Source organism: Saccopteryx bilineata, chromosome 10 (assembly GCF_036850765.1).
Source record: "Saccopteryx bilineata isolate mSacBil1 chromosome 10, mSacBil1_pri_phased_curated, whole genome shotgun sequence".
NCBI lineage: Eukaryota > Metazoa > Chordata > Mammalia > Chiroptera > Emballonuridae > Saccopteryx > Saccopteryx bilineata.
The window spans coordinates 25,696,128-25,709,143 of NC_089499.1; the positions used below are offsets into that span (position 1 = coordinate 25,696,128).

General features: G+C 41.2%; 1 protein-coding gene across 12 annotated transcripts in view; it reads left to right on the top strand.

The window, feature by feature from the left end:
- The window catches only part of THRB (thyroid hormone receptor beta), a 392,197-nt gene that overhangs the window by 180,552 nt on the left and 198,629 nt on the right, over nt 1-13,016 (top strand). For 4 of the 12 annotated variants that reach the window (XM_066245976.1, XM_066245975.1, XM_066245979.1 and 1 more), the window contains exon 3: nt 10,432-10,518. The exons of the other annotated variants lie outside the window; for them this stretch is intronic. The gene's annotated coding sequence lies outside the window, so the exon portion shown is untranslated. The remainder of the gene's footprint in view (nt 1-10,431; nt 10,519-13,016) is intronic. 12 annotated transcript variants of the gene reach the window in all.

Genomic DNA, 13,016 nt, shown 5'->3' on the forward strand with positions numbered 1-13,016 from the left:
CTAAACCATCTGAAATTCATTAGCACATGTATTGTGAAATTAGGTTCCATCAAGGTATTTCCCCCAAATTATCAATTTCATCTCATTTTTAATTAATTATTTTTATTTATTTTATTTTATTTTTTTACAGAGACAGAGAGAGAGTCAGAGTGAGGGATAGACAGGGACAGACAGACAGGAACGGAGAGATGAGAAGCATCAATCATTAGTTTTTTCGTTGCGCATTGCGATACCTTAGTTGTTCATTGATTGCTTTCTCATATGTGCCTTGACCGCGGGCCTTCAGCAGACCAAGTAACCCCTTGCTGGAGCCAGTGACCTTGGGTCCAAGCTGGTGAATTTTTGCTCAAACCAGATGAGCCCACGCTCAAGCTGGCGACCTCGGGGTCTCAAACCTGGGTCTTCTACATCCCAGTCTGATGCTCTATCCACTGCACCACTGCCTGGTCAGGCCATCTCATTTTTTAAACTGATTCATCCCTCTGTCATGAGTTTGTAAGTCTACTTTTTAAAAATTCAGTATTATACTTATAGAACAGGGTCTGATTAGAGTCTAGAATAGTGAAATCTAGAATGTTCTATTAACTATTGAAGAAAGTTTTAAATCCTTGATGTTAGAATTTGCCAACAGTTTTATAGCAAATCTTAGGTTAAAGTAGGAGCAAAATTCAAATCTCTTAATTTTATTAGATACGGGAGAATGAGGAGTTTCCTTTAGCTTTCACTTGGATAAACAGAATATTTCATCAAAAATAGTATCTTTCACAAACTAAACAATTACCTAGGTTGTTTTCAATAAAAGTTTTGCAATTGTTGATTTCTGTGTTTGTTGACTTAACTCATGCACACTCTCATTGGCCAGCATTGGAGAATGAGACCACATTGATTAGACAAATTTTTCTTCAAATGTGAGCAGATCATACCAAAGTATAATAAATTTCTGGTTTAGGATTGTGCTTCCTGTTAATAACAAGTAATATAGCTAGTTACCAGCTCTCTTTTGGCAAATATTTCATCAAATAAATATTTATCAAACTTCTCTCTATGCAAAACACCACTGCTACGCCAATGGGAGCTACAAAAAGTACAGCCAGTTATACTTCCTCAGAGAAATGTAAAATTAACAAGAAGTCAAAGTACATATATAGGAGAAGGTGAACAATAATTTTAGTTCATTATTATTTATGTTTCTGGCAAAATGAATGGGGTAGATTTCATATTCAAGATAAAAAGATGAAGAGATGGTAGCCATCGCTACCTATGAAACCTTCACTGATGGGATTAGAATTTGATTCAGGAATAGAAGAATAAGCAGAATTTGACTTTTGTAGAAGAGGAGAAAGGGAGAGGGAAGTTTAATAGTTCGAAAACTTATTTCCAATATTTAACAGGGGTTTTTTTGTATGTGTTTTTATTATTATTGTAAGCAATGGGTGCTTTCATTTCTGGACATTTGCTGTATTATGTTTAATACGTGTCTGAACAGTTTTTTATTATTTTGACCATTTGAAACACTAGTATATCTTTGAAGTTAAAATTAATCAATTAAGAAAGTCTAAGAAAGATACAGACTCCCTAAGAGTACATTTCTTTAGGACTCAGAGGTCAACATCTCCATCTAGGTAATGCCTATGTTCTGCATTAGATTTTATAAATATCTTTATTACAGGCATATTATGTCGTAAATACTTAGTCGGGTACTTATCTCCCGGACTCTGGCTGAGTCAAAAGCTAGAATTATTCACCCTCTCATCCCTCATTTCTATCTCCCAACTGCCAGTGCTTAGCAAAGTGTTTGGCATGTCGTGTGTGCCTATTACTCAGTTAATACAGTGAAAAATTATCTGCCTGTAGTCAAGAGAGGAAGAAAAATCATACATACAAAGATTATATGTAAGCTTACTTTTGATTTCTAGTTAGTCTACTTTTTTTAGAAATTACCTAGACCAAAGAATTTAAGGTCAGCATCAACTATATGGTGGTAGACATCCTTGGAATTGAAAAACAATTGATATGATGGATCTGTGAGTCATTGTCCTTGCTATTAATATAAATTATTTTTTATACTTATCAGATATGGAATGAGAAAGATAGGTTCCACTTTAAGCAAAACTTATGTGGTAGCATTAGTATTTACAGAACAGATAAATCTAGTAGCAAATATTTATTTAGCAAGATCCTTCTTTGCCTAGGGATTAAAGATAGATGCTTTATGTAACAAGTTAAACTTAGATGAATAAACTTAGATGTGTTTTGTACCCAGCTTTATCAGAGACCCAGCTGGGGTGTGAAGAGGGCTCATTTGTAGAGATATTTTAGGAATAAAGTAGCTAAATATACATTAGAAAGAACTAGTAGATAGTAACTGTGATCCACTGCAAGATTCTAAAACGGTTTGGTGATAGACTCTCACATTCAATTTCTAAATCCCCCTATTTATATGCATTTCTACAGCTGGTGCTGTGACTTCTGGAGTATTCTAGCACAGGTCCTAAGGAGTGTCTGCCCTGCTTATGTCAGCTATTGGTTTCTGCTCACCCAGAATTATAGAATACTGGGAGATTGGAGCTATCGTAAAGATGATCTCCTTTTCTACTTCAAGTGTGGGTTGTAGCCGGTAGCATGGCACCACCTGGGAGCTTGGTAGAAATGTGGAATCTCAGGGCCATCTCTAGGTCTAGTAAATCAGAATGTGCACTTGAACAAGCTCCCCAGGTAATACTTAAGTGCAGTAAAATGGAAGAAGGCTGAATCCATACTCAGTGCCCTTGAACTCTACATGGCTTAGCTGCCTAGTATTATTGTTGTTGCCAACCAAGAACATTTGAAAACAAAACAGAGCCATTAACAGCTCCTAACTTGGCTTGGGGAGCAATTGCCATTTTAAAGAGCAGAAATGCTGTGCCCAGGAAGCACAGAAAGAAAACAATCCAAACAAAATATGCTGAGGAACTATGGTCGCCTGGGGCCTGAGTTTGTTGGAACAGGTCAACTTGGTAAGGAAAACATGATAACTTTATCATGGGCCACTTAATGCTCATCCACATGAATGCCATCATCTTATGAAAATTGTGAACACCAATGGGATTTCTTCTAAAAGTTTTTGGTGGAGTGAATGGGTGACAAGTAAACATGAATGCAATTCTCATGAGGAAAATCAATTTATGGCTAAAGTTACACATGCGTTTCATCTGTACCAACCGGGGACCAACCCACTAAATATCACCCAAAGGTGTTTGCATTGAAAAAGGTGGCAGGATATTAGGAAAAGGAGGTAAAGGAAAAGGTTTGGGCTTTTCTATAAGGAGACTAGATGCAGGACTGTGTAATAACACGAACACGAATCTATGCCCACAGATTGTTCAGCCACAGAAGATACAAGCTTCTATAAAAAGGAAAAGATCGCAGTAGAATATTCTAGCCGAATCAAAAACCTTGATAATAACAATAGAAGAGGAAGAAATGTACAATAATATTCCTTTGCACCTGGGCAACTATACCCTGAAGCAGTTAGCTTTCAGTTCAAAAGGAAAAGGAGGTGAGATCTGAAGTCCAGAAGACGGAAGCTTCCAACCTGGAGCTCCAGGCAAAGAAAGGAGGTCAGGAGTCACTCTGAAAAAGGCTTTCATACCTTAATTACCCCTATAAGGGGTCATAAGGCAGAGGTGGGAGCTGGACCAGCCCCAACGCAAATACAATAAACTCTTTGTTATTTGGCGTGTGGCGATTAGATTAACAACAACAGAAAGAAGATATTTAACCCATTTACCTACTTTTCCCAGGAACGTTTTTAAATCCTCTGTTTGAACCTATGGAAACTATGGTTTTGATTTGAAAAGATCAAAAGGTTTAAGTTTCTAACACCGGTTTATTTTCCTGGTTAAGTGAGTCAGAGGACAAAGTGAAGTTTATATTTTTATCATTGCTTCTCTCGAAATCGGTATTTTATAAAAGTTCATATTTTCTTTCAGATTCACCTCTAGTTTCTTACTTTATAAATATGCTTTAAAATATATTCATAGTTGTAATGGGTCATGAACTTTCTAAACAGTTTTATTTTTCCTACCTTAATACTGTAACCCAGTACGTCCACTAAAAATCTAATGTTGAGTCAAAATGCAGGTCATATATATATATATATATATATATATATATATATATATATACCTAATTTTAAATTTTCTAATAACCACAATAAAAAAAAATAACAACAGATGAAATTTACTTTGCCATTGCATTTTATATAACACAATATCCAAAATACCACTTCAACAAGTACTATTATAAAGATTGAGATATTCTACATTTCCTTTTTCATGCTAAGGTTTCAAAATCCTGGATGTATTTCACACATATAGCATGTCTCACTTCAAACTCGCCACATGTCAAATCCTTAACTGCCACATGGGGCTTAGGTTTAGAAGAACATGATGAAAAACTATAGACTTTCCTCCTGGTAAAAATATCACATAAGCCCAGAAACCTCTAAAGTTTTCTCTGATAGGGTATAGGAATGAATAGAGTCTCCGGGTATATGCTATTAGATCAGGGGTCGGGAACCTATGGCTTGCGAGCCAGATGTGGCTCTTTTGATGGCTGCATCTGGCTCACAGACAAACCTTTAATAAAAATAATAATAACGTTAAAAATATAAAACATTCTCATGTATTACAATCCATTCATTTCCTACCGCTCATGTTCATGGTTGCGGGTGGCTGGAGCCAATCACAGCTGTCCTCCAGGACACCACCAAATTTTTATTGGATAATGCGTAACGTAAACGGGTCGTTGTATGGCTCTCACAGAATTACATTTTAAAATATGTGTCATTCATGGCTCTCTCAGCCAAAAAGGTTCCTGACCCCTGTATTAGATCATCATACTAACATAACCAGTTGGGCTATTCAGCCTGTACAATGGGAGTGGATTAAGGGCATATAACTGGGTAGTCATTCACTTCGTCATGATTGATGGACTACAGAGTTGTGTCTTTTCTTCTACTGCTGATTTTTTGCCACGGGCCCTACTTGCCGGAAGATGACCTGCAATTCTGCCTTCTTGGGAGAAATGGGACCAGGAAGGTGGGGGTGAGAGGGGACCTGCAGCGGTGGCTTAGACAAGCTCTGCTCCAGACCTTGAAGAGAGGGGCTTTTTTCTCATTGTCTATGCTAGTTTCTTCCTGTTGTAATCTCTTTGGTGACCCCCAGTGCATAGAGAGGGAGGACAGAATCCAGTAACTGGCTATACTTGACCTGCCTGCCTTTAGTATGCTTGCACTCTTCAGAGAGTTTTGACTTTATTGTGACTTTAAGTTTTTATAACTTTATTTTTATGAAGTGACTTTCAAATAGTGTGACCCCAAGGAGATGACTGAGAGAAGGTCTGTGTTGCAAAAATCCCATAATAGAGAGTTCGGCTGAACTCTTTCTTTGTCCATCCCAAACGGGAGTTGTGCTGCAGGTGTGAGCTGCTGGGAAGGGCACGTCCTTGCTCCGCTTGTTAGAACAAAGTGAGATTACCAGAATGCTCTGTTCCACAGCCATGCCAGCTCAGCGGGGATGTTTATTAGGCTTTTCTCAGTGATAATCTCTTTTCTTGAACCAAAGAGGCTCTACAGGGTCTGTTCTCTTAGTTTTGTATGAATGATGAAGGGTTCTGTGCCTTCTACTCATCTAGACTTCTGATGTTCAATTGATCAGTGAATCAACCTATCTACTTACATTTCTGTGAGGTGTAACATTCCTCTGCTGAAGTATGTAAGACTTGATGAGTTTCTTATATAGGTGTACACCCATGCAATCACTACTCAGAAGGAGCTAAAAAGAAACACTTCCAGCATTCTAGAAGGTGTCCTCATATCCCCTCTCCCCCACAATGAGAACCAAACCCTTACTCCAAAGATGACTACTCCTCTGACTTCCATCAGTATTGATTCGAATTTCTGCCTGTTCTTGAACTCATTATTCAAGAAATTACCTAATATGTACTCGTTTATGTTTGACACTTTTTGCTCAGTATTCACTCATATTGTGGCATAGATCCGTATTTGATTCTTTTGATTGCTGAGCAGCATTGATTATATGAATATACTACATCTTATTCTCCTGTTAATATGCATTTCGGTTGTTTCCAGTTTGAGGCTGTCTTCTGGTAAGCATGGACATGTCTCTTGGTTATATACCTAGGCGTGTAAACGCTAGGTCATGTATTAAGTACATGTTTAACTTTATTAGAAACTTCCAAACACTGTCCGAAAGTTTAGCTGTATAAACTTACACTGCCACCAGCAGTGCACGAGAGTTCTAAATGCTCCATATCCTCCCCACTGCTCGGCAGTGCCATCCATTCATTTTCATCTTTCTGATGGGTATACAGTAGTATCTCACGGTGGCTTTAATAGGTATTTCCACCTAAAATAAATGAGTCATAAAAATTGTCGAAGCTCATGAAGAAGCTTTTAAATTCTTGGCTCGGGCTATACTATGTGCAATATAGTTGTGAAACCCTTTTAGAAATCCTATTTCTCCTTCCTCGGAGACATAATGCCTGATCGTGCAATCGTTCCATCTTTGTCAGATGTGAACTGTCCCCAGAGTATGGCTATGACAAACCGTGCAGAGAGGAGACCCAGCATCGCTGCCACAGGCTCCTGGCAATGACTTTGCTGCTGCCAACACAGGACAGCCTGCTTTTCTCGATAAGCACCTACTGAGCACCTGCTTCGTTCCAGGCACTGTGCCAGGCGTTGAGAAGGCAATGGGGACCCAGGCACAGTCCTCCTCTGCAGGGACACCCTACAATCTAGTGGGGGAGACAGAAAGTGGGCATGCGAATGTAATACAATGTAAGGGCTTTGGGAAATGCACAGGGGGCTTTGACAAGCACTCAGGGTAAGAGTGCTTGGAAAGGCCCAGCACAAGGAAAGCTTTCCCAGGAAGAACGATAACCTGAGTAAGTGGTACCGGAAGCAGAGGGGGAGCGTCCCAGGCAGGGCAGCTGTGATGCCTCAGCGTGGAGGCATCTCCGGGTCGTCTCCGGGTCGCCAGGGCAGCTGGAGCAGAAGCCTTGTACAGGGGAGCACGGGCAATGGGTAAAGCCAGGGTGTGCGCAGGGCCAGACTGCAGACTGCTCAGGGTGCGCTTTGCTATGCTCTGCAGAATTTCAGCCTAGCGACTCTCCGTCTCGGCTTATCTCCAGGCAAAAGGAATCAAGGCTTCCCTTTGGCTCTTGTCTCTGAGTTTTGAATTCTGCTCATCTTTTCATATTAAATTGCGTCATGGGAGACTTCTTTCTAACTTCTTATCTGGACACAAGCACTTTTTCTATTAAATAGTTGGCAACCAGTGTGTACTCTCTCATATATGATAGTCTAAGAATTGTATTTTCTTAACTGGTTGTTTTGTTTTGTTTGTTTTTATCTGCCTTCCAGACCCAGCCAGCTCATGCCATAGCCCTGAGTGTAGCCCAAGACAGTTTTAGTTTTCTTATAAAATGAAGTTTTACTCTTGCTGTTAGTGGTTAGCCCCAGAAGTGAATTAAAGTCGGTTGAGACCCCAGGTGCAGGAAAAAATATTGGGCGCCTTATATTAGAAAAAAAAGTGTAAAGTTGGAGTTTTTGCAAAGCCCTTCAGAAGTTGGAGCCCGGGGCATGCACCAGGTGCGCCCTCCTTTAAATCCACCTCAGGTAATCCCTCTGATTGGAGGAGTGAGGCAACATTCACGACCGTAATAAAGGACTACTCTCTCACATCAAATCCGGCCTGATAATGTCCAGAACATACTTCCTCAAACACAGCTGAGACAGCCATAGAGTATCAGAATTATCTCCGTTATATTTAAACACTCTTGCCTGACCAGGCGGTGGCACAGTGCATAGAGCATCGGACTGGGACGCAGAGGACCCAGGTTCAAAACCCCGAGGTTGCCAGCTTGAGCGCGGGTTCATCAGCTTGAGCATGGGATCATAGACATGACCTCATGGCCGCTGGCTTGAGCAAGGGGTCACTGGCTCAGCTGTAGCTCCCCAGTCAAGACACATATGAGAAAGCAAACAGTGAACAACTAAGGTGCCACAATGCTTCCCATCTGTTGGGCAGATAAAATGTATTGTGCTCACTTTGTTAGAGATTACGCTGCCCACGTGAGGCCATTGCCCAGGTGATATTAATGTGTGTTGAGAATCCTTGTAGCCTGGGGCTTGGTTTGGGGATTAAGCCTTTCCCACCCTTTTTGATGTGGGGCGGTACAATCCAATCATGCCTCAGAGAAGTGACTTTGTATTGGAGACTTCCCTGTTTTGTATATTGGGTTGGGAGTTTGGATTTCTACACTATAAAGTGGGGACGAAGTGGGAGCTTGCGCTCTTGGTTCCTGAGATTATCATTGGAGGAGAGAGCAGAGGAGAGCAGAGAAAGGCCACATGGAGGAGGCCAGGAGAAGCAGCCAAGATGGCGGAGTGCTGAGTGAGATGCCAGTTTGTGTAGAGTTTGTATCTGGGATAAGGAAGGAGATGGGGAACAGAGGAGAATAAGGCTGGTGAGCTAGAAACCTTTGATTCTAGGAAACTCGGATAAATCAGTAGCTTTGTGAGCACTGAATGTGATTGGGTTTTGGAGCCCAGTGTATGTTTTACTTGCCCGCCGGGTGCAAGCTAGGATTAAAGACTATGGCCCACCAGTTTGTGGCTCCGTTGTTTCTTTACCGACTGTCCGAATCCAATGCGAACCTGCATGGGCCAGGCTGCTCTGATGGTGGCCCTGACCGTGGCTTCTGGCTTTACACCATCTCTCTCCCTTCCTGTCTGTCTGTCCCTGTCTCTCTCTCTGGCTCTGTCACCAAACAAACAAACAAAACACTCCTATAGCATGTATGTCTTTCCATTTTCCAGGCAGTATTCTAACTACATTACACATAGCAACTCACTTAAGCCTCACAACCACACTAGAGTTGAATGATATTATTTGCATTTTACAGATGGGTAAACTGAGGTACCAAGAGGTTAGGTCACTTGCCCAACTCACAGATGGGACCTGAAGCTACATTTATTCTTGTAAGCCCTTTGCTGTGCTGCTTCTTCACTTCGCATGAAATATCCAGCAGAAACTCAGAGAAACGAAGTTCATTCCACAGACATTTATTGAGCAACTGCCTGGTGGGTGAGTCAGCAACACCTTTGCCCCGGGGCCTCTTCACCTATTTAAGGAGACAGAAAAATATGTCTGTAATGCACTATCAACCTGAGGAGGGAGGTAACTTTGCCTGAGGAAGTGAGAGAAGGGCTTGACCATCACAGACAGGCTCAGCCTTTTGAGAAAAGGAGGAGACAGGAGGGACGGAGCTGGGAGGAGGCACAGCTTGTTTGGGGGTGTGAGGTGTGCGCGGGGTGGGCTGCGTTCAGGTGTGCCGCAGAGAAGGTGAGCGTGGGAGGTAGGATGGTGGCAGTGCAGGGGTCCGGGCTAGACTGGAGGGTCTTGTGTACAGGCTGCAGAGTTAAAGTTTTAATCTTGTACCCAGTGGGACACTATCAAGGATTGTTAAATGGAGGAGAGAGATGATAAACCATCCTGATTGCTACAGTCCAAGAGAAGGTAAAAGTTAGCAGTTTAGTGTGTCTGGAATTTAGGAGTATCAGATGAGTTCACAGTAAAAAATGGAATCTGAACTATAGCATGCAGGATGAGGACACCCAGAACCTAAGGGACAGACAGGGATGAGCAAACTGGAGGGAAGGAGGAAGACATGGGAAGAGGGAGGAGACAAAAGGAAAATGACATCTGCTGAAAGGAAGAGAGGGAGACCGCGAGGGAGGGAGAAAAAGAGGGCAGAAAGGATGGGAGTGGAAAAGAAAAGAAAATGTGTCAATACCCTGAAGAAATCTCATGGTACAATGTCACTGTCAAAAGCCCCACGGGACCGGGGCTGTCTGAAGTACTGTATCTGAGCGGCAGCTTTTATTTCTGTGGTTCACCAGCAGTTATTTTCACGGCTCTGTAACAGCCCATTGAGACGATTGCCATTCGGAGATAATTTGTCAGGCTTAGGTAAGATTTCATTTAGGGGGGCACTGCCTTGGCATGCACACAGCTTCCAGACCTTACACACCTGCAGGAACATGCTATCTGAGGAATGCAATAAAGCAAATTAAATTCATTGCTGGGTACCTGGGCAGCAGACAAGCATCGCTATTTGGCGTGTTTTCAGAATAATGCCTTTCTTTAAAAAAATAAATAAATAAAAAACAAAAATTGTTAAAGCCCTCTCAAGCTGAACTTTGATGGCTTCAAAGCCAAAGAAACTTCAACTGTTTGGGAACCATAAGCTTTATACCAAGGAGGATTATTCCTGTCCTCTTTCCTGCTTGTAAGCAGCATAATTAGTGGAGTGAGCTGTTTCTTTTTTTTTTTTTTTTTTTTTTTTTTTTTTTTTTTGCAGTTCTGATGATCAGGCTGGGTGGAGGCGAATTGGAGTTGGGAGAGGAGTCAAAGTTCTAATCGCCCAGAGCCTGTAGAGGTGGATAAGGTAACATGTCAGGTGTTAGCTGTCCAAGCAGCCTCCTGGTGTTATGGGAGTCTTGTTTCACTAGGGGTTTCGGTTACCACAAGCTTTGCTCATCTTCCTGCTGTAAGACTGGCTTCTGGTAGCAGCCTGGGAGGCATGGTGTGGAATCCCAGCTGCAGAGAGCAGCCCGCAGTTGGGAGCCGTTTGTCTGGGGAGTGTGTTATGTGGTCAAATCCATACAATCATGACGTCAGCCCGGCGTCCGTCAACACAGGCATCTAAGGTGCATTTCAAGCACGTATAATTGGGATCGCTCAGCCACGTAAGTGCAGGACGTGGCTTTGGGTTCCAAGCAGTCAAGGCAGTTTATTTGCTTAGATAGTTTTTATTCTACCTGACTCGGAAGTAGAGTAGGACAAGCTCATGCTGAGGGTGTGGAGATGTCAGCAGACCCTGAAAGCCCGTAGGACCGCAGGGTAAGTGTCGAACCACCCCTGATGCTTCTCTGCGTGAAGGCTCAAGTAGATTTATTTGGTAACAATTAATGTCAGGTCAAGACCTGTCCATACTGCCAGCTTTTCTTAAGATTCTCATATATATCATTCCTAAGGGTGAGATTACACCAACTTTTTCCAGTGTTTCTCGTGTAAATGAATTGGTGTTAAAAGACAAGGCAAAGAAAATATAACTCCTGGACTTCAAGAGTCATTTTGGTTGGGGCCGAGGGTGGAATGGGGAAGGAGGATGATATAAAGGGAGATAGATTCTATTGATGTGTTTTTTAAAGTTTAAAAATGTTGAGAAAACTGGTAAAAGGAAAATGAGTTATTTTTCTGTCTTTAAGTAAAATACTGAATGGATATATAAATAGAAAATTGTAATGGGTTCTCAGTGCCATACTTGGAGGGACATTGAGTTCCCTTCAAGTGCCACACTTGAGGACACAACCAGAAAGTGTTCCATGGACACTGAGGCTTTGGAGATGAGCCGTATGGCACGAGAAAAGTGGAAAGAACTGGGAGTGTTCGATCTGGGGAAGAAAAGAATGCAGAAGTGGTTACAGCTATTTTCAAGTAAAAGGACTGAAGTGTGGAGGAAGGAGACTACTTGTTCTGTATTTCTTTAGGTAAAAAAGGGTTTTATCATTTTGGGACATAACAGACCCCTTTGACAATCTGAAAAAAAAAAAAAAGATAGAATCATAGACTCTTCCCCAGAAAGTGCATTTATACAAATGCAAAATTAGCACATAATAGCAGGGATTTCATAGAACTTTGAGACATCCGTGTAAAAAAAAAAAACTTTTGTTTTAGATGGTAGGGCTGACAGTGAATGGAAATGTCAGAGTTTGGCTTGATTTAAGAAAGGATTCTCAAGTGGTTTGATAATTGCTACATTGGAATTGGATTTTTCATGAGAGAATACACTCCCCCCATCACTAGTGCCTAATGAATGGCCGTGTGGGCTTTAGACTCACCAAGACCTGGATGTGGTGCAGGTCCTGCTGCTTCTAGCTGTGTATCAGACCAATGGAGGTAAAAACCTGTCGCAAGGTGGTTGGGATAATCCAATGACAAAGGATGTCTAAAATGCCTATCGCAGTACTAGAGTAGATGATGAACAAAATAAACTTTTCTAAGTAATTCTCAAAGACCACAAGTTTAAAGGAAAAACAAGGCAAAGCCTAATTTCTACTTCTGCATACGTTTTTCATAATTATGTTCCTTTTTTAACTGTTAAGAAAACTATAGAGAGTATTCTAGCTTCATGTGGGAAGTCCTTGCAAAAAAATAATGTCTAACTCCAAATATACACCAGACTTATGTATTTTCTAAAACTTTTAAAAATGAATTGACAGGTATTATTATGGTATCTTAAAGTGTTTTAAAGCACTCTAATCAAAGTGTGAATGAATATTGCAAAGAATGAAATGTAGTTGAAATAATTCAAAGTGTTTTCAATGAAGAGAAACCTATCTTGAATTTCTATTTAATAGAAGAGGAAATGAGGTTGCATTTTAAGGTAATACTTAATAATGGGAAAGAACAGTAACTATTTATTAAATGAAAAGGAGTAATACTAAATAATCATAGAATATATATAATAGAAGTTAAATGCCTGGCGTTAAGACTCTAGAAAGGAACATAGTTTTCAAAGGTTTTTGGTATTGGGCTTCCTAAAATGTCCAATTGGAGTATGAACCGGAGGATATGAACATTCAGCCCTATGGGTGACAGGGTATTCTTAGTAGCTGACAACATCAGGGAGCAAGCCCAGAGCATTCGCTGCAACGTGAACTGTACTTAATTCACCAGGCAGCAAAACTGTGTGGAGGACCTACCACCTCCGAAGCTCTGGCCCAGGCATTGCTTGTGCACCAACCAGACTGGGGAGTTCAGCACATAAAGTCCTCAAAGAAAAAGTGGTGGGGCAATGATTTCCAGAGTTATTGAGAGGAAAGCAAGAAGGTTGTGGTGAAGGTGCTGACAGCCTTTGTGTAGGAGGTGAGAACTGAGTGG